The 25,450-nt window shown below is 53.1% G+C and overlaps 1 pseudogene across 1 annotated transcript in view; it reads right to left on the minus strand.

The window, feature by feature from the left end:
- Positions 1-24,684, minus strand: part of LOC309543142 — a 112,274-nt pseudogene extending 87,590 nt beyond the window's left edge. Inside the window, exon 1 of the transcript XR_014226120.1 lies at positions 24,554-24,684. The product of XR_014226120.1 is annotated as an uncharacterized misc_RNA (transcript). The remainder of the gene's footprint in view (positions 1-24,553) is intronic.
- Positions 24,685-25,450: the final 766 nt, after the last annotated feature.

Consider the following 25,450-nt stretch of genomic DNA (forward strand, 5'->3'; position numbering starts at 1 on the left):
TCATAAGAGCTGTGTTTGTGTTCTCTATCAGACAATATTCCCATCTATATATATAATATACACAGTACAAAATGTCAGCTTCACAGCTACTCTCTCTCTCTCTCTCTACTTCTCTGCTATGTAACCCCGATGGTGTACACAGAGCCTATGTGTGCTGCTGAGCAGATAACTTCTACTGTCTGATTGGTAGGTGGGAGTGGTTTATGCAAATTACCCACAGAACTGCAGAGCTGATCACATGCTGTATTTATTCTTTTCTAATATATATATTGTGCACTGCCCCGGTGTCACGTTCACCTTCAGTTCCCGCCAGCGCCGGAGAAGAGAGGAGACAGGAGAGCCGACGCCACGCGTGAGGAAGTAGAAGATCGTGTCACCACCGCATCCCGCCGCCGCCCCGGGCCGACTCAGGGCAGCATGCCGTCTGTGACTAGTGAGGTAAGTGTCTGCTTTGAAGGGGGCACGCGCCCTGATCTCTGCATTGAAGACATGTATGCTGGTCACTGCATTGGGGGCATGTATGCTGGTCACTGCATTGGGGACATGTATGCTGGTCACTGCATTGGGGACATGTATGCTGGTCACTGCATTGGGGACATGTATGCTGGTCACTGCATTGGGGACATGTATGCTGGTCACTGCATTGGGGACATGTATGCTGGTCACTGCATTGGGGACATGTATGCTGGTCACTGCATTGAAGACATGTATGCTGGTCACTGCATTGGGGACATGTATGCTGGTCACTGCATTGGGGACATGTATGCTGGTCACTGCATTGGGGACATGTATGCTGGTCACTGCATTGGGGACATGTATGCTGGTCACTGCATTGGGGACATGTATGCTGGTCACTGCATTGGGGACATGTATGCTGGTCACTGCATTGAAGACATGTATGCTGGTCACTGCATTGGGGACATGTATGCTGGTCACTGCATTGGGGACATGTATGCTGGTCACTGCATTGAAGACATGTACGCTGGTCACTGCATTGGAAGCACGCACGCTGGTCACTGCATTGGGGACATGTATGCTGGTCACTGCATTGGAGGCATGTACGCTGGTCACTGCATTGGGGGCATGTATGCTGGTCACTGCATTGGGGACATGTATGCTGGTCACTGCATTGGGGACATGTATGCTGGTCACTGCATTGGAGGCACGCACGCTGATCTCTGCATTGGGGACATGTATGCTGGTCACTGCATTGGGGACATGTACGCTGATCACTGCATTGGAAGCACGCACGCTGATCTCTGCATTGGGGACATGTACACTGGTCACTGCATTGGGGACATGTACGCTGATCACTGCATTGGAAGCACGCACGCTGATCTCTGCATTGGGGACATGTACACTGGTCACTGCATTGGGGACATGTACACTGGTCACTGCATTGGAAGCACGCACGCTGATCTCTGCATTGGGGACATGTATGCTGGTCACTGCATTGGGGACATGTACGCTGATCACTGCATTGGGGGCATGTATGCTGGTCACTGCATTGGGGACATGTATGCTGGTCACTGCATTGGGGACATGTACGTTGATCACTGCATTGGGGGCATGTATGCTGGTCACTGCATTGGGGACATGTATGCTGGTCACTGCATTGAAAGGGGGCATGTATACTGGTCACTACATTGAAAGGGGGCATATATACTGGTCACTACATTGAAGGGGGCCTGTACTGTGAGGTTTGTGCTAGGGGGTCTGTACTGTGGGGTTTGTGCTAGGGGGTCTGTACTGTGGGGTTTTGTGCTAGGGGGCCTGTACTGTGGTATTAGTGCTAGGAGGCCTGTACTGTGGGGTTTGTGCTAGGGGGCCTGTACTGTGGGATTAGTGCTAGGGGGTCTGTACTGTGGGGTTTTGTGCTAGGGGGTCTGTACTGTGGGATTAGTGCTAGGGGGTCTGTACTGTGGGGTTTGTGCTAGGGGGCCTGTACTGTGGGGTTTGTGCTAGGGGGTCTGTACTGTGGGATTAGTGCTAGGGGGTCTGTACTGTGGGGTTTTGTGCTAGGGGGCCTGTACTGTGGGGTTTGTGCTAGGGGGCCTGTACTGTGGGGTTTGTGCTAGGGGGTCTGTACTGTGGGGTTTTGTGCTAGGGGGTCTGTACTGTGGGGTTTGTGCTAGGGGGTCTGTACTGTGGGATTAGTGTTAGGGGGCCTGTACTGTGGGGTTAGTGCTAGGGGGCCTGTACTGTGGGATTAGTGCTAGGGGGTCTGTACTGTGGGATTAGTGCTAGGGGGTCTGTACTGTGGGATTAGTGCTAGGGGGTCTGTACTGTGGGATTAGTGCTAGGGGGTCTGTACTGTGGGGTTTGTGCTAGGGGGCCTGTACTGTGGGGTTTGTGCTAGGGGGTCTGTACTGTGGGGTTTGTGCTAGGGGGTCTGTACTGTGGGATTAGTGCTAGGGGGTCTGTACTGTGGGGTTTGTGCTAGGGGGTCTGTACTGTGGGATTAGTGCTAGAGGGTCTGTACTGTGGGATTAGTGCTAGGGGGTCTGTACTGTGGGATTAGTGCTAGGGGGTCTGTACTGTGGGGTCTGTGCTAGGGGGTCTGTACTGTGGGGTTTGTGCTAGGGGGTCTGTACTGTGGGGTTTGTGCTAGGGGGTCTGTACTGTGGGGTTAGTGCTAGGGTGCCTGTACTGTGGGATTAGTGCTAGGGTGCCTGTACTGTGGGATTAGTGCTAGGGGGTCTGTACTGTGGGGTTTGTGCTAGGGGGTCTGTACTGTGGGGTTTGTGCTAGGGGGTCTGTACTGTGGGGTTTGTGCTAGGGGGTCTGTACTGTGGGGTTTGTGCTAGGGGCCCTGTACTGTGGGATTAGTGCTAGAGGGTCTGTACTGTGGGGTTTGTGCTAGGGGGTCTGTACTGTGGGGTTTGTGCTAGAGGGTCTGTACTGTGGGATTAGTGCTAGGGGGTCTGTACTGTGGGATTAGTGCTAGGGGGCCTGTACTGTGGGGTTTGTGCTAGGGGGTCTGTACTGTGGGATTAGTGCTAGGGGGTCTGTACTGTGGGGTTTTGTGCTAGGGGGCCTGTACTGTGGGGTTTGTGCTAGGGGGCCTGTACTGTGGGGTTTGTGCTAGGGGGTCTGTACTGTGGGGTTTTGTGCTAGGGGGTCTGTACTGTGGGGTTTGTGCTAGGGGGCCTGTACTGTGGGGTTTGTGCTAGGGGGTCTGTACTGTGGGGTTTGTGCTAGGGGGCCTGTACTGTGGGATTAGTGCTAGGGGGTCTGTACTGTGGGGTTTGTGCTAGGGGGTCTGTACTGTGGGGTTTGTGCTAGGGGGTCTGTACTGTGGGGTTAGTGCTAGGGTGCCTGTACTGTGGGGTTTGTGCTAGGGGGTCTGTACTGTGGAGTTTGTGCTAGGGGGTCTGTACTGTGGGATTAGTGCTAGGGGGTCTGTACTGTGGGATTAGTGCTAGGGGGTCTGTACTGTGGGATTAGTGCTAGGGGGTCTGTACTGTGGGATTAGTGCTGGGGGTCTGTACTGTGGGGTTTGTGCTAGGGGGTCTGTACTGTGGGATTAGTGCTAGAGGGTCTGTACTGTGGGATTAGTGCTAGGGGGTCTGTACTGTGGGATTAGTGCTAGGGGGTCTGTACTGTGGGGTTTGTGCTAGGGGGTCTGTACTGTGGGGTTTGTGCTAGGGGGTCTGTACTGTGGGATTAGTGCTAGGGGGTCTGTACTGTGGGGTTTGTGCTAGGGGGTCTGTACTGTGGGGTTTGTGCTAGGGGGTCTGTACTGTGGGATTAGTGCTAGGGGGTCTGTACTGTGGGATTAGTGCTAGGGGGTCTGTACTGTGGGATTAGTGCTAGAGGGTCTGTACTGTGGGATTAGTGCTAGGGGGTCTGTACTGTGGGGTTTGTGCTAGGGGGCCTGTACTGTGGGGTTTGTGCTAGGGGGTCTGTACTGTGGGGTTTGTGCTAGGGGGTCTGTACTGTGGGATTAGTGCTAGGGGGTCTGTACTGTGGGGTTTGTGCTAGAGGGTCTGTACTGTGGGATTAGTGCTAGGGGGCCTGTACTGTGGGGTTTGTGCTAGGGGTCTGTACTGTGGGGTTTGTGCTAGGGGGTCTGTACTGTGGGATTAGTGCTAGGGGGCCTGTACTGTGGGGTTTGTGCTAGAGGGTCTGTACTGTGGGATTAGTGCTAGGGGGTCTGTACTGTGGGATTAGTGCTAGGGGGTCTGTACTGTGGGGTTTGTGCTAGGGGGTCTGTACTGTGGGGTTTGTGCTAGGGGGTCTGTACTGTGGGATTAGTGCTAGGGGGTCTGTACTGTGGGATTAGTGCTAGGGGGTCTGTACTGTGGGGTTTGTGCTAGGGGGTCTGTACTGTGGGGTTTGTGCTAGGGGGTCTGTACTGTGGGGTTTGTGCTAGGGGGTCTGTACTGTGGGGTCTGTGCTAGGGGGTCTGTACTGTGGGGTCTGTGCTAGGGGGTCTGTACTGTGGGATTAGTGCTAGGGGGTCTGTACTGTGGGGTTTTTGCTAGGGGGTCTATACTGTGGGGTCTGTGCTAGGGGGTCTGTACTGTGGGGTTTGTGCTAGGGGGCCTGTACTGTGGGGTTAGTGCTAGGGGGTCTGTACTGTGGGGTTTGTGCTAGGGAGTCTGTACTGTGGGGTTTGTGCTAGGGGGCCTGTACTGTGGGGTTAGTGCTAGGGGGTCTGTACTGTGGGATTAGTGCTAGGGGGTCTGTACTGTGGGGTTTGTGCTAGGGGGTCTGTACTGTGGGATTAGTGCTAGGGGGTCTGTACTGTGGTGTTTGTGCTAGGGGGTCTGTACTGTGGGGTTTGTGCTAGGGGGTCTGTACTGTGGTGTTTGTGCTAGGGAGTCTGTACTGTGGGGTCTGTGTTAGGGGGTCTGTACTGTGGGATTAGTGCTAGAGGGTCTGTACTGTGGGGTTTGTGCTAGGGGGTCTGTACTGTGGGGTTTGTGCTAGGGGGTCTGTACTGTGGGGTTTGTGCTAGAGGGTCTGTACTGTGGGGTTTGTGCTAGGGGGTCTGTACTGTGGGGTTTGTGCTAGGGGGTCTGTACTGTGGAGTTTGTGCTAGGGGGTCTGTACTGTGGGGTTTGTGCTAGGGGGTCTGTACTGTGGGGTCTGTGCTAGGGGGCTGTACTGTGGGGTTTGTGCTAGGGGGCCTGTACTGTGGGATTAGTGCTAGGGGGTCTGTACTGTGGGGTTTGTGCTAGGGGTTCTGTACTGTGGGGTTTGTGCTAGGGGGTCTGTACTGTGGGGTTTGTGCTAGGGGGTCTGTACTGTGGGATTAGTGCTAGGGGGTCTGTACTGTGGGGTTTGTGCTAGGGGGTCTGTACTGTGGGATTAGTGCTAGGGGGTCTGTACTGTGGGATTAGTGCTAGGGGGTCTGTACTGTGGGGTTTGTGCTAGGGGGCCTGTACTGTGGGGTTTGTGCTAGGGGGTCTGTACTGTGGGGTTTGTGCTAGGGGGTCTGTACTGTGGGATTAGTGCTAGGGGGTCTGTACTGTGGGATTAGTGCTAGGGGGTCTGTACTGTGGGATTAGTGCTAGGGGGTCTGTACTGTGGGGTTTGTGCTAGGGGGCCTGTACTGTGGGATTAGTTCTAGGGGGCCTGTACTGTGGGGTTTGTGCTAGAGGGTCTGTACTGTGGGATTAGTGCTAGGGGGTCTGTACTCTGGGATTAGTGCTAGGGGGTCTGTACTGTGGGATTAGTGCTAGGGGGTCTGTACTGTGGGGTTTGTGCTAGGGGGTCTGTACTGTGGGGTTTGTGCTAGGGGGTCTGTACTGTGGGGTCTGTGCTAGGGGGTCTGTACTGTGGGGTCTGTGCTAGGGGGTCTGTACTGTGGGATTAGTGCTAGGGGGTCTGTACTGTGGGGTTTGTGCTAGGGGGTCTATACTGTGGGGTCTGTGCTAGGGGGTCTGTACTGTGGGGTTTGTGCTAGGGGGCCTGTACTGTGGGGTTTGTGCTAGGGGGTCTGTACTGTGGTATTAGTGCTAGGAGGCCTGTACTGTGGGGTCTGTGCTAGGGGGTCTGTACTGTGGGATTAGTGCTAGGGGGTCTGTACTGTGGGATTAGTGCTAGGGGGTCTGTACTGTAGGATTAGTGCTAGGGGGTCTGTACTGTGGGGTTTGTGCTAGGGGGTCTGTACTGTGGGGTTTGTGCTAGGGGGCCTGTACTGTGGTATTAGTGCTAGGAGGCCTGTACTGTGGGGTCTGTGCTAGGGGGTCTGTACTGTGGGATTAGTGCTAGGGGGTCTGTACTGTGGGATTAGTGCTAGGGGGTCTGTACTGTAGGATTAGTGCTAGGGGGTCTGTACTGTGGGGTTTGTGCTAGGGGGTCTGTACTGTGGGGTTTGTGCTAGGGGGGTCTGTACTGTGGGATTAGTGCTAGGGGGTCTGTACTGTGGGGTCTGTGCTAGGGGGTCTGTACTGTGGGATTAGTGCTAGGGGGTCTGTACTGTGGGGTTTGTGCTAGGGGGCCTGTACTGTGGGGTTTGTGCTAGAGGGTCTGTACTGTGGGATTAGTGCTAGGGGGTCTGTACTGTGGGATTAGTGCTAGGGGGTCTGTACTGTGGGGTTTGTGCTAGGGGGTCTGTACTGTGGGATTAGTGCTAGGGGGTCTGTACTGTGGGGTTTGTGCTAGGGGGGTCTGTACTGTGGGATTAGTGCTAGGGGGTCTGTACTGTGGGGTCTGTGCTAGGGGGTCTGTACTGTGGGATTAGTGCTAGGGGGTCTGTACTGTGGGGTTTGTGCTAGGGGGTCTGTACTGTGGGGTTTGTGCTAGGGGGCCTGTACTGTGGGATTAGTGCTAGGGGGTCTGTACTGTGGGATTAGTGCTAGGGGGTCTGTACTGTGGGGTTTGTGCTAGGGGGTCTGTACTGTGGGATTAGTGCTAGGGGGTCTGTACTGTGGGATTAGTGCTAGGGGGTCTGTACTGTGGGATTAGTGCTAGGGGGTCTGTACTGTGGGGTTTGTGCTAGAGGGTCTGTACTGTGGGATTAGTGCTAGGGGGTCTGTACTGTGGGATTAGTGCTAGGGGGTCTGTACTGTGGGGTTTGTGCTAGGGGGTCTGTACTGTGGGATTAGTGCTAGGGGGTCTGTACTGTGGGGTTTGTGCTAGGGGGTCTGTACTGTGGGGTTTGTGCTAGGGGGTCTGTACTGTGGGGTCTGTGCTAGGGGGTCTGTACTGTGGGGTCTGTGCTAGGGGGTCTGTACTGTGGGATTAGTGCTAGGGGGTCTGTACTGTGGGGTCTGTGCTAGGGGGTCTGTACTGTGGGGTTTGTGCTAGGGGGTCTGTACTGTGGGGTTTGTGCTAGGGGGTCTGTACTGTGGTGTTTGTGCTAGGGAGTCTGTACTGTGAGGTTTGTGCTAGGGGGTCTGTACTGTGGGGTTTGTGCTAGGGGGTCTGTACTGTGGGGTTTGTGCTAGGGGGTCTGTACTGTGGGGTTTGTGCTAGGGGGTCTGTACTGTATGGTTTGTGCTAGGGGGTCTGTACTGTGGGATTAGTGCTAGGGGGCCTGTACTGTGGGGTTAGTGCTAGGGGGTCTGTACTGTGGGGTTTGTGCTAGGGGGTCTGTACTGTGGGGTTTGTGCTAGGGGGTCTGTACTGTGGGATTAGTGCTAGGGGGTCTGTACTGTGGGGTTTGTGCTAGGGGGTCTGTACTGTGGGGTTTGTGCTAGGGGGTCTGTACTGTGGGGTTTGTGCTAGGGGGCCTGTACTGTGGGGTTTGTGCTAGGGGGTCTGTACTGTGGGGTCTGTGCTAGGGGGTCTGTACTGTGGGATTAGTGCTAGGGGGTCTGTACTGTGGGGTCTGTGCTAGGGGGTCTGTACTGTGGGGTTTGTGCTAGGGGGTCTGTACTGTGGGGTTTGTGCTAGGGGGTCTGTACTGTGGGGTCTGTGCTAGGGGGTCTGTACTGTGGGGTCTGTGCTAGGGGGTCTGTACTGTGGGATTAGTGCTAGGGGGTCTGTACTGTGGGGTCTGTGCTAGGGGGTCTGTACTGTGGGGTTTGTGCTAGGGGGTCTGTACTGTGGGGTTTGTGCTAGGGGGTCTGTACTGTGGGATTAGTGCTAGGGGGTCTGTACTGTGGGGTTTGTGCTAGGGGGTCTGTACTGTGGGATTAGTGCTAGGGGGTCTGTACTGTGGGATTAGTGCTAGGGGGTCTGTACTGTGGGGTTTGTGCTAGGGGGTCTGTACTGTGGGATTAGTGCTAGGGGGTCTGTACTGTGGGGTTTGTGCTAGGGGGCCTGTACTGTGGGGTTAGTGCTAGGGGGTCTGTACTGTGGGGTTTGTGCTAGGGGGTCTGTACTGTGGGATTAGTGCTAGGGGGTCTGTACTGTGGGGTTTGTGCTAGGGGGTCTGTACTGTGGGGTCTGTGCTAGGGGGTCTGTACTGTGGGGTTTGTGCTAGGGGGTCTGTACTGTGGGGTTTGTGCTAGGGGGTCTGTACTGTGGGATTAGTGCTAGGGGGTCTGTACTGTGGGGTTTGTGCTAGGGGGTCTGTACTGTGGGATTAGTGCTAGGGGGTCTGTACTGTGGGGTTTGTGCTAGGGGGTCTGTACTGTGGGATTAGTGCTAGGGGGTCTGTACTGTGGGGTTAGTGCTAGGGGGTCTGTACTGTGGGGTTTGTGCTAGGGGGCCTGTACTGTGGGGTTTGTGCTAGGGGGTCTGTACTGTGGGGTTTGTGCTAGGGGGTCTGTACTGTGGGGTTTGTGCTAGGGGGTCTGTACTGTGGGGTTTGTGCTAGGGGGTCTGTACTGTGGGGTTTGTGCTAGGGGGTCTGTACTGTGGGGTCTGTGCTAGGGGGTCTGTACTGTGGGGTCTGTGCTAGGGGGTCTGTACTGTGGGATTAGTGCTAGGGGGTCTGTACTGTGGGGTCTGTGCTAGGGGGTCTGTACTGTGGGGTTTGTGCTAGGGGGTCTGTACTGTGGGGTTTGTGCTAGGGGGTCTGTACTGTGGGATTAGTGCTAGGGGGTCTGTACTGTGGGGTTTGTGCTAGGGGGTCTGTACTGTGGGATTAGTGCTAGGGGGTCTGTACTGTGGGGTTTGTGCTAGGGGGTCTGTACTGTGGGGTTTGTGCTGGGGGGGTCTGTACTGTGGGGTTTGTGCCACTCTCAGTCAGTGTATCCCATAATAGGGCCCCTGTTCCCTTTTATAGGATATACTAGCACTGATGGACCCCTTAATATGCGATATTTTGGGAGAATTTGTTCACGCAAGCAAAATACAGGGGACAAAATGGGTGGAGTCTATCAGGGGTGGATCTTCTTAGAAACGGGAGGGGTCAAAATAGAAGGGCGGGGTCTTGCGCCCCCCTCATCTTAAAACTTCACCAGCAGCCACTGGTGGGAAGACTTGAAAATTGCTGTTCACAGACGCTCTCCATCCAATCTGACAGAGATGAGATATTCTGCAGAGAAGAATGTGCAAAGCTGGTAGAGACATCCCCAGAAAGACTCCCAGCTGTAATTGCAGGGAAAGGCGGAGCTACAAAGTATTGACTCCGGGGGGTGAATACAAATGCAGCCACACTTTTCACAGATTTATTTGTATCATTTATCATTTTCCTTCCACTTCACAATTATGGCCACTTTGTGTCGTTCTATCACATAAAATCCCAATAAAATACATTTCTGGGTGTAACATGAGAAAATGGGGGAAATCTCAGGGGGTGTCAATACTTTTTCCAGGCACTGTACCTCAATACTGACATTCTTCATACCACACTCCCCATCCCTCACTCTCCATACCTCACTCCTCATCCCTCACACTCCACACCTCGCTCCTCATCCCCCACTCTCCATACCTCACTCCTCATCCCTCACTCTCCATACCTCCACTCCCCATCCCTCACTCTCCATACCTCACTCCTCATCCCTCACTCTCCATACCTCACTCCTCATCCCTCACTCTCCATACCTCACTCCTCATCCCCCACTCTCCATACCTCACTCCCCATCCCTCACTCTCCATACCTCCACTCCCCATCCCTCACTCTCCATACCTCACTCCTCATCCCTCACTCTCCATACCTCACTCCTCATCCCTCACTCTCCATACCTCACTCCTCATCCCCCACTCTCCATACCTCACTCCTCATCCCTCACTCTCCATACCTCACTCCTCATCCCCCACTCTCCATACCTCACTCCTCATCCCCCACTCTCCATACCTCACTCCTCATCCCCCACTCTCCATACCTCACTCCTCATCCCTCACTCTCCATACCTCCACTCCCCATCCCTCACTCTCCATACCTCACTCCTCATCCCTCACACTCCACACCTCGCTCCTCATCCCCCACTCTCCATACCTCGCTCCTTATACCTCACTCCTCATCCCTCACTCTCCATACCTCACTCTCCATACCTCACTCCTCATCCCTCACTCTCCATACCTCACTCCTCATCCCTCACTCTCCATACCTCACTCCTCATCCCTCACACTCCACACCTCGCTCCTCATCCCCCACTCTCCATACCTCGCTCCTTATACCTCACTCCTCATCCCTCACTCTCCATACCTCACTCCTCATCCCTCACTCTCCATACCTCCACTCCCCATCCCTCACTCTCCATACCTCACTCTCCATACCTCACTCCTCATCCCTCACTCTCCATACCTCACTCCTCATCCCTCACACTCCATACCTCGCTCCTCATCCCCCACTCTCCATACCTCACTCCTCATCCCCCACTCTCCATACGTCACTCCTCATCCCTCACTCTCCATACCTCACTCCTCATACCTCAGTACTGAGATATCTGCTAAACTCACGCCTCTCTTTATTGCTCAGTCATAAATCTCATTCTTCATCCCCGATGTCTGAGCCATCATTCCTCATTCATCACACCACATACTTTATGATTGATGTCTCAGTTCTCATACCTCATACCTCATTACAGACATATAGGATGCAGCGCACACCTTTCTACTGACCAGTCATACATACCATCCCTTATTCCTCATGCCTCATACATTTGTCATACCTCATGCCTCATACATACCTATATGATCTTATGGACATCTCGTCACATCTCAGCCTATACATGGATAGAACACAAAAAACATGGAGACATCGGCTCGCTATTTCAGTATTGGAATGGGAAGTCAGCCGGTCCCTCTGAGGTTCATACATGGAGGAAGCTCCTCACTAGAGATCAGGGGCAGCAGCCCCCCCCCCCCACTCCTCACTAGAGAACAGGGGCAGCAGCCCCCCCCCACTCCTCACTAGAGAACAGGGGCAGCCACCCCCCCCCCTGCTCCTCACTAGAGAACAGGGGCAGCCGCCCCCCCCCTGCTCCTCACTAGAGAACAGGGGCAGCCGCCCCCCCCCGCTCCTCACTAGAGAAAGGGGGCAGCCGCCCCCCCCCCACACCCCCTATAGAATTTCCAAACTTATTATATACTTCTGGAGTAAAAAATCTGATATCATGGTATTATTTATGGTGTTGAGATTTAGCCACTCTGGACAGTGGTCTGAGGAGGCCTGTAATGCTGCACAGTGCTCTGGATGGTGGTCTGAGGAGAACTGTAATGCACAGTGCTGGATGGAAGTCTCAGATCTGAGGGATGGCCTGTAATGCACAGTGCTGGATGGAAGTCTCAGGTCTGAGGGATGGCCTGTAATGCACAGTGCTGGATGGAAGTCTCAGGTCTGAGGGATGGCCTGTAATGCACAGTGCTGGATGGAAGTCTCAGGTCTGAGGGATGGCCTGTAATGCACAGTGCTGGATGGAGGTCTGAGGTCTGAGGGATGGCCTGTAATGCACAGTGCTGCTCTGGACAGTTGTCTGAGGACTCGAAGGCCTGTAATGCTGGCTGCCCATTCGCTTGCTTGCTGGGAGCATAAGCAGACGGAGCTCTGTGGATACCGGAAGTTCACGAGGGTAAATGTTCCTGCCTCACATTTTCATTTAGTTTTCATTCGTTAACGAATACGTCACTGATTTTCGTCATAATTTTTATCACTGTAAAAAGATCGCTGATTGGTTGGAGGACCATAATAAATAGACAGAGTGAATGGTCTTCTGCCTAATGTAGGAGCCAAAACCAAATCTTCTGTCCAATGTAGGAGCCAAAACCAAATCTTCTGTCCAATGTAGGAGCCAAAACCAAATCTGCCTAATGTAGGAGCCAAAACCAAATCTTCTGCCTAATGTAGGAGCCAAAACCAAATCTTCTGTCCAATGTAGGAGCCAAAACCAAATCTTCTGTCCAATGTAGGAGCCAAAACCAAATCTGCCCAACGTAGAAGCCAAAACCAAATCTGCCCAACGTAGGAGCCAAAACCAAATCTTCTGTCCAATGTAGGAGCCAAAACCAAATCTTCTGTCCAATGTAGGAGCCAAAACCAAATCTGCCCAACGTAGGAGCCAAAACCAAATCTTCTGTCCAATGTAGGAGCCAAAACCAAATCTTCTGCCTAATGTAGGAGCCAAAACCAAATCTTCTGTCCAATGTAGGAGCCAAAACCAAATCTTCTGTCCAATGTAGGAGCCAAAACCAAATCTGCCCAACGTAGAAGCCAAAACCAAATCTGCCCAACGTAGGAGCCAAAACCAAATCTTCTGTCCAATGTAGGAGCCAAAACCAAATCTTCTGTCCAATGTAGGAGCCAAAACCAAATCTGCCCAACGTAGGAGCCAAAACCAAATCTTCTGCCTAATGTAGGAGCCAAAACCAAATCTGCCCAACGTAGGAGCCAAAACCAAATCTTCTGTCCAATGTAGGAGCCAAAACCAAATCTGCCCAACGTAGAAGCCAAAACCAAATCTTCTGCCTAACATAGGAGCCAAAACCAAATCTTCTGCCTAACATAGGAGCCAAAACCAAATCTTCTGCCTAATGTAGGAGTCAAAACCAAATCTGCCTGATATAGAAGCCAAAACCAAATCTTCTGCCCAGTGTAGGAACCAAAACCAAATCTTCTGCCCAATGTTGGAGCCAAAATCTGCTCCTGGCTCGTGTCCCATACATATGAGATGAAGGGAGGCCAATCTCACATCCATGGGGGGAGTCAGACATCCTCCAGCCAATCGTTGTTGCTGGGAAGTGGACCAGCCAAGCTGGAGAATGCTGTCTGATCTCCACTGTTCCCCTCTAAGATATTCATCTATAGTCCCTCCCCCGCTCACTGATAGTCCCTCCCCCGCTCACTGATAGTCCCTCCCCCGCTCACTGATAGTCCCTCCCCCCACTGTTGGGGATTTTTGTATATGTTTTGGAACCCCTGCTTTCTATGCCTGTTTATAACAAGGAGCAGTTGTCATTCTGCCTAGGCCATAGCAGCTCCATCGTCATCCCAACTATCCCCGATCCACCCAGAGCTGTCAGTCAGGTGGAGATCATATAATTGGGATGATGTTATCTTCCCTCACTCCACCACCCTCCCTATTACCTTCCAATAATCACAGCCAGGGGAAGATGAAAGAGACCTGTATACTACACAGAGGACCTGTCATACGACTCGCTGAATCACTGGCTGAGCCACAAGGACCGAGCTGTGCTCTGACACCCATCATCATCATCATCATCATCATCATCATCATATAACTAAACACGGAGATATTCCCATGGCGTGATCCGTGTCTGTCAGTGTATGACGTCTACCGTATGTGACACACCAAAGTGCTGATGTCTTATTGGCCATTCTCTGTAGATTGATACAATAAGATACATCGGTGAATCAATCAACCAATCCATCAATCAATATTCCAATACTGAAAGCCTCACCTGTATTGATCTGTGATACAAAAAATTCCAATTATTCCAAATCATTATTCGATGTGCCGCACGTTATACGGAGTTTGGGTTGGCGGCGATAGTACTGAATACCCGGATCAGGAGGACACCGCTATATGTGAGTGCGCTATTTTATTCCCTTCAATACTGGGCAATTTCCCCCCTCCCTGCCCCCCCCCTCCATACTGGGCACTTTCCCCCCTCCCTGCCCCCGCCTCCATACTGGGCACTTTCCCCCCTCCCTACCCCCCCTCCATACTGGGCACTTTCCCCCCTCCCTGCCCCCCCATACTAGGTACTTTCCCCCTCCCTGCCCCCCTCCATACTGGGCAATTTCCCCCATTCCTGATCCCCTCCATACTGGGCACTTTCCCCCCTCCATACTGGGCAATTTCCCCCATTCCTGACCCCCTCCATACTGGGCACTTTCCCCCCTCCCTGCCCCCCTCCATACTGGGCAATTTCCCCCATTCCTGACACCCCCCCATACTGGGCACTTTCCCCCCTCCCTGCCCCCCCTCCATACTGGGCAATTTCCCCCATTCCTGACCCCCTCCATACCAGACACTCCCCCCCCTCCCTGCCCCCCCTCCATACCGGGCACTTTCCTCCCTCCCTGCCCTCTCCTCCATACTGGGCACTTTCCCCCCTTCCTGACCCCCTCCGTACCAAACACTTTCCCCCCCTCCCTGCCCCCACTCCATACCAAACACTTTCCCCCCTCCCTGCCCCCCCCATAATGGGCACTTTCACCCCTCCCTGCCCCCCCCATACCGGGCAGTTTCCCCCCTTCCTGACCCCCACCATACCGGGCACTTTCTCCCCTCCCTGCCCCCCATGCCGGGCACTTTTCCCCCTTCCTGACCCCCCCCCCATACCGAGCATTTTTTGACCCCCCATATCAGGCACCTTCCCCCCTTCCTGACCCCCCCCCCCTATACTGGGCACTTTCCCCCCTTCCTGACCCCCCCCCAATACCGGGCACTTTCCCCCCTCCCTGCCCCCCCCCCCCCCATACTAGTGAGAATCTGACAGATGTGGGACATCGGGAACCTGAAGATGTGACAGATATGAGACATCGGGAACCTGAGGATGTGACAGATGTGGGACATCGGGAACCTGAGGATCTGACAGATGTGGGACATCGGGAAACTGAAGATGTGACAGATGTGGGACATCGGGAACCTGAGGATGTGACAGATGTGGGACATCGGGAAACTAAAGATGTGACAGATGTGGGACATCGGGAACCTGAGGATGTGACAGATGTGGGACATCGGGAAACTGAAGATGTGACAGATGTGGGACATCGGGAACCTGAGGATGTGACAGATGTGGGACATCGGGAACCTGAGGATCTGACAGATGTGAGACATCGGGAACCTGAGGATCTGACAGATGTAGGACATCGGGAACCTGAGGATCGGACAGATGTGGGACATCGGGAACCTGAGGATCTGACAGATGTGGGACATCAGGAACCTGAGGATCTGACAGATGTGGGACATCGGGAAACTGAAGATGTGACAGATGTGGGACATCGGGAAACTGAAGATGTGACAGATGTGGGACATCGGGAACCTGAGGATCTGACAGATGTGGGACATCGGGAAACTGAGGATGTGACAGATGTGGGACATCGGGAAACTGAGGATGTGACAGATGTGGGACATCGGGAACCTGAGGATGTGACAGATGTGGGACATCGGGAACCTGAGGATGTGACAGATGTGGGACATCGGGAACCTGAGGATGTGACAGATGTGGGACATCGGGAACCTGAGGATCTGACAGATGTGAGACATCGGGAACCTGAGGATCTGACAAATGTGGGACATCGGGAACCTGAGGATGTGACAGATGTAGGACATCGGGAACCTGAGGATCTGACAGATGTGGGACATTGGGAACCTGAGGATCTGACAGATGTAGGACATCGGGAACCTGAGGATCGGACAGATGTGGGACATCGGGAGCCTGAGGATCTGACAGATGTGGGACATCGGGAACCTGAAGATGTGACAGATGTGGGACATCGGGAAACTGAGGATCTGACAGATGTGGGACATCGGGAACCTGAGGATCTGACAGATGTGGGACATCGGGAACCTGAGGATCTGACAGATGTGGGACATTGGGAGCCTGAGGATCTGACAGATGTGGGACATTGGGAACCTGAGGATGTGACAGATGTGGGACATCGGGAGCCTGAGGATCTGACAGATGTGGGACATCGGGAACCTGAGGATGTGACAGATGTAGGACATCGGGAACCTGAGGATGTGACAGATGTGGGACATCGGGAACCTGAGGATGTGACAGATGTGGGACATCAGGAACCTGAGGATCTGACAGATGTAGGACATCGGGAACCTGAGGATGTGACAGATGTGGGACATCGGGAACCTGAGGATCTGACAGATGTGGGACATCAGGAACCTGAGGATCTGACAGATGTGGGACATCGGGAACCTGAGGATCTGACAGATGTGGGACATTGGGAGCCTGAGGATCTGACAGATGTAGGACATCGGGAAACTGAGGATCTGACAGATGTGGGACATCGGGAACCTGAGGATCTGACAGATGTGGGACATCGGGAACCTGAGGATCTGACAGATGTGGGACATTGGGAGCCTGAGGATCTGACAGATGTAGGACATCGGGAACCTGAGGATGTGACAGATGTGGGACATCGGGAACCTGAGGATCTGACAGATGTGGGACATCGGGAAACTGAGGATCTGACAGATGTGGGACATCGGGAACCTGAGGATCTGACAGATGTGGGACATCGGGAACCTGAGGATCTGACAGATGTGGGACATTGGGAGCCTGAGGATCTGACAGATGTAGGACATCGGGAACCTGAGGATGTGACAGATGTGGGACATCGGGAACCTGAGGATCTGACAGATGTGGGACATCAGGAACCTGAGTATCTGACAGATGTGGGACATCGGGAACCTGAGGATCTGACAGATGTGGGACATCGGGAAACTGAGGATCTGACAGATGTGGGACATCGGGAACCTGAGGATCTGACAGATGTGGGACATCGGGAACCTGAGGATCTGACAGATGTGGGACATTGGGAGCCTGAGGATCTGACAGATGTGGGACATTGGGAACCTGAGGATGTGACAGATGTGGGACATCGGGAGCCTGAGGATCTGACAGATGTGGGACATCGGGAACCTGAGGATGTGACAGATGTGGGACATCGGGAACCTGAGGATGTGACAGATGTGGGACATCGGGAGCCTGAGGATCTGACAGATGTGGGACATCGGGAACCTGAGGATCTGACAGATGTGGGACATCGGGAACCTGAGGATCTGACAGATGTGGGACATCGGGAACCTGAGGATCTGACAGATGTGGAACATCGGGAACCTGAGGATCTGACAGATGTAGGACATCGGGAACCTGAGGATGTGACAGATGTGGGACATCGGGAACCTGAGGATCTGACGGTTGTGGGACATCAGGAACCTGAGGATCTGACAGATGTGGGACATCGGGAACCTGAGGATCTGACAGATGTGGGACATCGGGAAACTGAAGATGTGACAGATGTGGGACATCAGGAACCTGAGGATCTGACAGATGTGGGACATCGGGAACCTGAGGATCTGACAGATGTGAGACATTGGGAACCTGAGGATCTGACAGATGTGGGACATCGGGAACCTGAGGATCTGACAGATGTGGGACATCGGGAACCTGAGGATCTGACAGATGTGGGACATCGGGAACCTGAGGATGTGACAGATGTGGGACATCGGGAACCTGAGGATCTGACAGATGTGGGACATCGGGAACCTGAGGATGTGACAGATGTGGAACATCGGGAACCTGAGGCTCTGACAGATGTGGGACATCGGGAACCTGAGGATGTGACAGATGTGGGACATCAGGAACCTGAGGATCTGACAGATGTGAGACATCGGGAACCTGAGGATCTGACAGATGTAGGACATCGGGAACCTGAGGATCTGACAGATGTGGGACATCGGGAACCTGAGGATCTGACAGATGTGGGATATCGGGAGCCTGAGGATCTGACAGATGTGGGACATCGGTTACCTGAGGATGTGACAGATGTGGGACATCGGGAACCTGAGGATCTGACAGATGTGGGACATCGGGAACCTGAGGATCTGACAGATGTGGGACATCGGGAACCTGAGGATGTGACAGATGTGGGACATCGGGAACCTGAGTATCTGACAGATGTGGGACATCGGGAACCTGAGGATGTGACAGATGTGGGACATCGGGAACCTGAGGATCTGACAGATGTGGGACATTGGGAACCTGACGATCTGACAGATGTGGGACATCAGGAACCTGAGGATGTGACAGATGTGGGACATCGGGAACCTGAAGATGTGACAGATGTGGGACATCGGGAACCTGAGGATCTGACAGATGTGGGACATCGGGAACCTGAGGATCTGACAGATGTGGGACATCGGGAACCTGAGGATCTGACAGATGTGAGACATTGGGAACCTGAGGATCTGACAGATGTAGGACATCGGGAACCTGAGGATCTGACAGATGTGGGACATCGGGAACCTGAGGATGTGACAGATGTGGGACATCGGGAACCTGAGGATCTGACAGATGTGGGACATCGGGAACCTGAGGATGTGACAGATGTGGAACATCGGGAACCTGAGGCTCTGACAGATGTGGGACATCGGGAACCTGAGGATGTGACAGATGTGGGACATCAGGAACCTGAGGATCTGACAGATGTGGGACATCGGGAACCTGAGGATCTGACAGATGTGGGACATCGGGAACCTGAGGATGTGACAGATGTGGGACATCAGGAACCTGAGTATCTGACAGATGTGGGACATCGGGAACCTGAGGATGTGACAGATGTGGGACATCGGGAACCTGAGGATCTGACAGATGTGGGACATCAGGAACCTGAGGATGTGACAGATGTGGGACATCGGGAACCTGAAGATGTGACAGATGTGGGACATCGGGAACCTGACGATCTGACAGATGTGGGACATCGGGAACCTGAGGATCTGACAGATGTGGGACATCGGGAACCTGAGGATCAGACAGATCTGGGACATCAGGAACCTGAGGATCTGATAGATGTGGGATATCGGGAACCTGAGGATCTGATAGATGTGGGACATCGGGAACCTGAGGATCTGACAGATGTGGGACATCGGGAACCTGAAGATGTGACAGATGTGGGACATCGGGAACCTGAGGATGTGACAGATGTGGGACATCGGGAACCTGAGGATGTGACAGATGTGGGACATCGGGAGCCTGAGGATCTGACAGATGTGGGACATCGGGAACCTGAAGATGTGACAGATGTGGGACATCGGGAACCTGAGGATCTGACAGATGTGAGACATCGGGAACCTGAGGATCTGACAGATGTGGGACATCGGGAAACTGAGGATGTGACAGATGTGGGACATCGGGAACCTGAGGATCTGACAGATGTGAGACATCGGGAACCTGAGGATCTGACAGATGTGGGACATCGGGAAACTGAGGATGTGACAGATGTGGGACATCGGGAACCTGAGGATCTGACAGATGTGAGACATCGGGAACCTGAGGATCTGACAGATGTAGGACATCGGGAACCTGAGGATGTGACAGATGTGGGACATCGGGAACCTGAGGATGTGACAGATGTGGGACATCGGGAACCTGAGGATGTGACAGATGTGGAACATCGGGAACCTGAGGCTCTGACAGATGTGGGACATCGGGAACCTGAGGATGTGACAGATGTGGGACATCAGGAACCTGAGGATCTGACAGATGTGAGACATCGGGAACCTGAGGATCTGACAGATGTAGGACATCGGGAACCTGAGGATGTGACAGATGTGGGACATCGGGAACCTGAGGATCTGACAAATGTGGGACATCGGGAGCCTGAGGATCTGACAGATGTGGGACATCGGGAACCTGAGGATGTGACAGATGTAGGACATCGGGAACCTGAGGATCTGACAGATGTGGGACATCGGGAACCTGAAGATGTGACAGATGTGGGACATCGGGAACCTGAGGATGTGATAGATATGAGACATCGGGAACCTGAGGTTGTGACAGATGTGGGACATCGGGAAACCGAGGATCTGACAGATGTGGGACATCGGGAACCTGAGGATCTGATAGATGTGAGACATCGGGAACCTGAGGATCTGACAGATGTGGGACATCGGTTACCTGAGGATGTGACTGATGTGGGACATCGGGAACCTGAGGATCTGACACATGTGGGACATGGGGAACCTGAGGATGTGACAGATGTGGGACATCGGGAACCTGAGGATCTGACAGATGTGGGATATCGGGAGCCTGAGGATCTGACAGATGTGGGACATCGGGAACCTGAGGATCTGACAGATGTGGGACATCAGGAACCTGAGGATGTGACAGATGTGGGACATCGGGAACCTGAAGATGTGACAGATGTGGGACATCGGGAACCTGAAGATGTGACAGATGTGGGACATCGGGAACCTGAGGATGTGACAGATGTGGGACATCAGGAACCTGAGGATCTGACAGATGTGGGACATCGGGAACCTGAAGATGTGACAGATGTGGGACATCAGGAACCTGAGGATCTGACAGATATGAGACATCGGGAACCTGAGGATGTGACAGATCTGGGACATCGGGAATCTGAGGATGTGACAGATGTGGGACATCGGGAACCTGAGGATGTGACAGATGTGGGACATCGGGAACCTGAAGATGTGACAGATATGAGACATCGGGAACCTGAGGATGTGACAGATGTGGGACATCGGGAACCTGACGATGTGACAGATGTGGGACATCGGGAACCTGAGGATGTGACAAATGTGGGACATCGGGAACCTGAGGATGTGACAGATGTGGGACATCGGGAACCTGAGGATGTGACAGATGTAGGACATCAGGAACCTGAGGATCTGACAGATGTGGGACATCGGGAACCTGAGGATGTGACAAATGTGGGACATCGGGAACCTGAGGATGTGACAGATGTAGGACATCGGGAACCTGAGGATGTGACAGATGTAGGACATCAGGAACCTGAGGATCTGACAGATGTGGGACATCGGGAACCTGAAGATGTGACAGATATTAGACATCGGGAACCTGAAGATGTGACAGATATTAGACATCGGGAACCTGAGGATGTGACAGATGTGGGACATCGGGAACCTGAGGATCTGACAGATGTACGACATCGGGAACCTGAGGATGTGACAGATGTGGGACATCGGGAACCTGAGGATGTGACAAATGTGGGACATCGGGAACCTGAGGATCTGACAGATGTAGGACATCGGGAACCTGAGGATCTGACAGATGTGGGACATCGGGAACCTGAGGATCTGACAGATGTAGGACATCAGGAACCTGAGGATCTGAGAAGATGTGGGACATCGGGAACCTGAAGATGTGACAGATATTAGACATCGGGAACCTGAGGATGTGACAGATATTAGACATCGGGAACCTGAGGATCTGACAGATGTGGGACATCGGGAACCTGAGGATGTGACAGATGTAGGACATCGGGAACCTGAGGATGTGACAGATGTAGGACATCGGGAACCTGAGGATGTGACAAATGTGGGACATCGGGAACCTGAGGATCTGACAGATGTGGGACATCGGGAACCTGAGGATGTGACAGATGTAGGACATCGGGAACCTGAGGATGTGACAGATGTAGGACATCGGGAACCTGAGGATCTGACAGATGTGGGACATCGGGAACCTGAGGATGTGACAAATGTGGGACATCGGGAACCTGAGGATCTGACAGATGTGGGACATCGGGAACCTGAGGATGTGACAGATGTGGGACATCGGGAACCTGAGGATCTGACAGATGTGGGACATCGGGAACCTGAGGATCTGACAGATGTGGGACATCGGGAACCTGAGGATCTGACAGATGTGGGACATCGGGAACCTGAGGATCTGACAGATGTGGGACATCGGGAACCTGAGGATCTGACAGATGTGGGACAAGGGGAGGACTGGGCCATGGGGTAGGGGGGCAATTGCCCTTTGGGCCGCTCTGATGTCCACAGACATGCCTAAAGGATTCTTGGTGAAGAGAAGTAAAATATCCCTTCCACTGACGTACTGAGTGAAGGACGGAGCCCTGGCCTCTCTCAGCATGGATGGTGTAAACCGTGTCTGCACAGCTCCCCCCAACAGCCCCCTGCTGGCCAGGTTGGGAACCCGGATTCAGCGGTTAGTAGAGAATACCTGGATCAGGGTTCAGCCTGGAATAGGGGTCAGGAGGAGGACGGGAAGAGGGAGGGGGGGAGGGGGGCCGAGTCGCTGCACCATGGGTCTCTGGTGTGTACCTGCGGGAAAGGATTGCACACGGGGGAGGGGGTGATATTAACACAAGAAGAGTTTTTGGTTTTCTTCCTTTATTGGGATTTTTCTAGTTGAAGATACAACCAATTCTCTACAGATGGAAGTTTTGGGATTATATGGACTGAATATTTATCAGAATTCTAGGAAGATTTTGTTGCAGTTTTTTTCTTGTTTCTGGAATAATTGGAATGTTTTGTATCACAGATCAATACCAGTGAGGCTCTCAGTATCGGATTATTGATTGATGGATTGGTTGATTGATTCACAGATGTATCTTATTGTATCAATATACAGAGAATGACCAATAAGACATCAGCACACAGAACACGTCATACACTGACAGACACGAATCTTCGCTGATCCCCAGAGATACGCGTTCCGACTTTCCCCAATCCCGCAACAATCTCACACATTTCTATACAATAAGATTCCTATAACACCAACATATGCCACAGCGCTGTACAGAGATCACTGAGCCAATCACATCAGTCTCTGTACCAGAGGAGCTTACACTCTAATCTCCCCTCCTCCACCGTCACATTAGTCTCTGTACCAGAGGAGCTTACACTCTAATGTCCCCTCCTCCACCGTCACATTAGTCTCTGTACCAGAGGAGCTTACACTCTAATGTCCCCTCCCCCGCAGTCACATCAGTCTCTGTACCAGAGGAGCTTACACTCTAATGTCCCCTCCCCCGCAGTCACATCAGTCTCTGTACCAGAGGAACTTACACTCTAATCTCCCCTCCTCCACCGTCACATCATTCTCTGTACCAGAGGAGCTTACACTCTAATCTCCCCTCCTCCACCGTCACATTAGTCTCTGTACCAGAGGAGCTTACACTCTAATGTCCCCTCCCCCACAGTCACATCAGTCTCTGTACCAGAGGAGCTTACACTCTAATGTCCCCTCCCCCGCAGTCACATCAGTCTCTGTACCAGAGGAGCTTACACTCTAATGTCCCCTCTCCCCACAGTCACATCAGTCTCTGTACCAGAGGAGCTTACACTCTAATGTCCCCTCCCCCGCAGTCACATCAGTCTCTGTACCAGAGGAACTTACACTCTAATGTCCCCTCCCCCACAGTCACATAAGTCTCTGTACCAGAGGAGCTTACACTCTAATCTCCCCCACAGTCACATCAGTCTCTGTACCAGAGGAGCTTACACTCTAATGTCCCCTCCTCCACCGTCACATTAGTCTCTGTACCAGAGGAGCTTACACTCTAATGTCCCCTCCCCACAGTCACATCAGTCTCTGTACCAGAGGAGCTTACACTCTAATCTCCCCTCCTCCACCGTCACATCAGTCTCTGTACCAGAGGAGCTTACACTCTAATGTCCCCTCCCCCACAGTCACATCAGTCTTTGTACCAGAGGAGCTTACACTCTAATCTCCCCTTCCCCACCGTCACATTAGTCTCTGTACCAGAGGAGCTTACACTCTAATGTCCCCTCCCCCACAGTCACATCAGTCTTTGTACCAGAGGAGCTTACACTCTAATGTCCCCTCCCCCACAGTCACATCAGTCTCTGTACCAGAGGAGCTTACACTCTAATGTCCCCTCCCCCGCAGTCACATCAGTCTCTGTACCAGAGGAGCTTACACTCTAATGTCCCCTCCCCCCACAGTCACATCAGTCTCTGTACCAGAGGAGCTTACACTCTAATGTCCCCTCCCCCGCAGTCACAGCAGTCTCTGTACCAGAGGAATTTACACTCTAATCTCCCCCACAGTCACATCAGTCTCTGTACCAGAGGAGCTTACACTCTAATGTCCCCTCCTCCACCGTCACATCAGTCTCTGTACCAGAGGAGCTTACACTCTAATGTCCCCTCCCCCCACAGTCACATCAGTCTCTGTACCAGAGGAGCTTACACTCTAATGTCCCCTCCTCCACCGTCACATTAGTCTCTGTACCAGAGGAGCTTACACTCTAATCTCCCCTTCCCCACAGTCACATCAGTCTCTGTACCAGAGGAGCTTACACTCTAATCTCCCCTCCTCCACCGTCACATCAGTCTCTGTACCAGAGGAGCTTACACTCTAATGTCCCCTCCCCCACAGTCACATCAGTCTCTGTACCAGAGGAGCTTACACTCTAATCTCCCCTCCTCCACCGTCACATCAGTCTCTGTACCAGAGGAGCTTACACTCTAATGTCCCCTCCCCCACAGTCACATCAGTCTCTGTACCAGAGGAGCTTACACTCTAATCTCCCCTTCCCCACAGTCACATCAGTCTCTGTACCAGAGGAGCTTACACTCTAATCTCCCCTCCTCCACCACCGTCACATCAGTCTCTGTACCAGAGGAGCTTACACTCTAATGTCCCCTCCTCCACCGTCACATCAGTCTCTGTACCAGAGGAACTTACACTCTAATCTCCCCTCCCCCACAGTCACACACTATGAATATACGGCAGCGCTGTATCTCACCAGTGCCCTCATGTTGGCGGCGGGGGGGTCGGTCTCGGATCGGTAGAAGTTGTGTTTCTCCACAATCAGTTTCTTCTCCTTGTTGGTGAGAGCGGAGATGAGGAGGGGGAGGAGGAGAAGAAGAGGATGAAGATGACTCCCCATGGTGAAGTGTGGGGGGGGGGCTGTATATTTCACCTGTGTGTTATTGTGTACCTGGGCATTACACTACCTGGGTGTCAGTCAGTGCAGGGACAGGGTGTCAGTGGGTGTCAGTGCTGTGGGTGTCAGTGCTGTGGGTGTCAGTGGGTGTCAGTGCTGTGGGTGTCAGTGCTGTGGGTGTCAGTGCTGTGGGTGTCAGTGTAGCTTGGTGTCAGTGCTGTGGGTGTCAGTGCTGTGGGTGTCAGTGCTGTGGGTGTCACTGGGTGTCAGTGCTGTTGGTGTCAGTGCTGTTGGTGCCAGTGTAGCTTGGTGTCAGTGCTGTGGGTGTCAGTGCTGTGGGTGTCAGTGCTGTGGGTGTCAGTGTAGCTTGGTGTCAGTGCTGTGGGTGTCAGTGCTGTGGGTGTCAGTGCTGTGGGTGTCAGTGCTGTGGGTGTCAGTGCTGTTGGTGTCAGTGCTGTTGGTGTCAGTGTAGCTTGGTGTCAGTGCTGTTGGTGTCAGTGTAGCTTGGTGTCAGTGCTGTTGGTGTCAGTGTAGCTTGGTGTCAGCGTTCTCTATACACAGTGAAGGAAGGAGAGAGACTATAAAGTGTGGAGTTGGGTGTGCCGTGCGTCACGTCTCCACCCATTGATGTATTATTATTCTGCAAGTGGTGTAGGGATCGGGGACTGGGCAGAGCCGAATACTCCGTCCATCCAGCTGGGGAGAATTAGCAGCACACTGTGTGTTATTATTATTATTATTCAGGATTTATATTTA

Source organism: Pelophylax lessonae (assembly GCF_965119305.1).
Source record: "Pelophylax lessonae genome assembly, chromosome: 1".
NCBI lineage: Eukaryota > Metazoa > Chordata > Amphibia > Anura > Ranidae > Pelophylax > Pelophylax lessonae.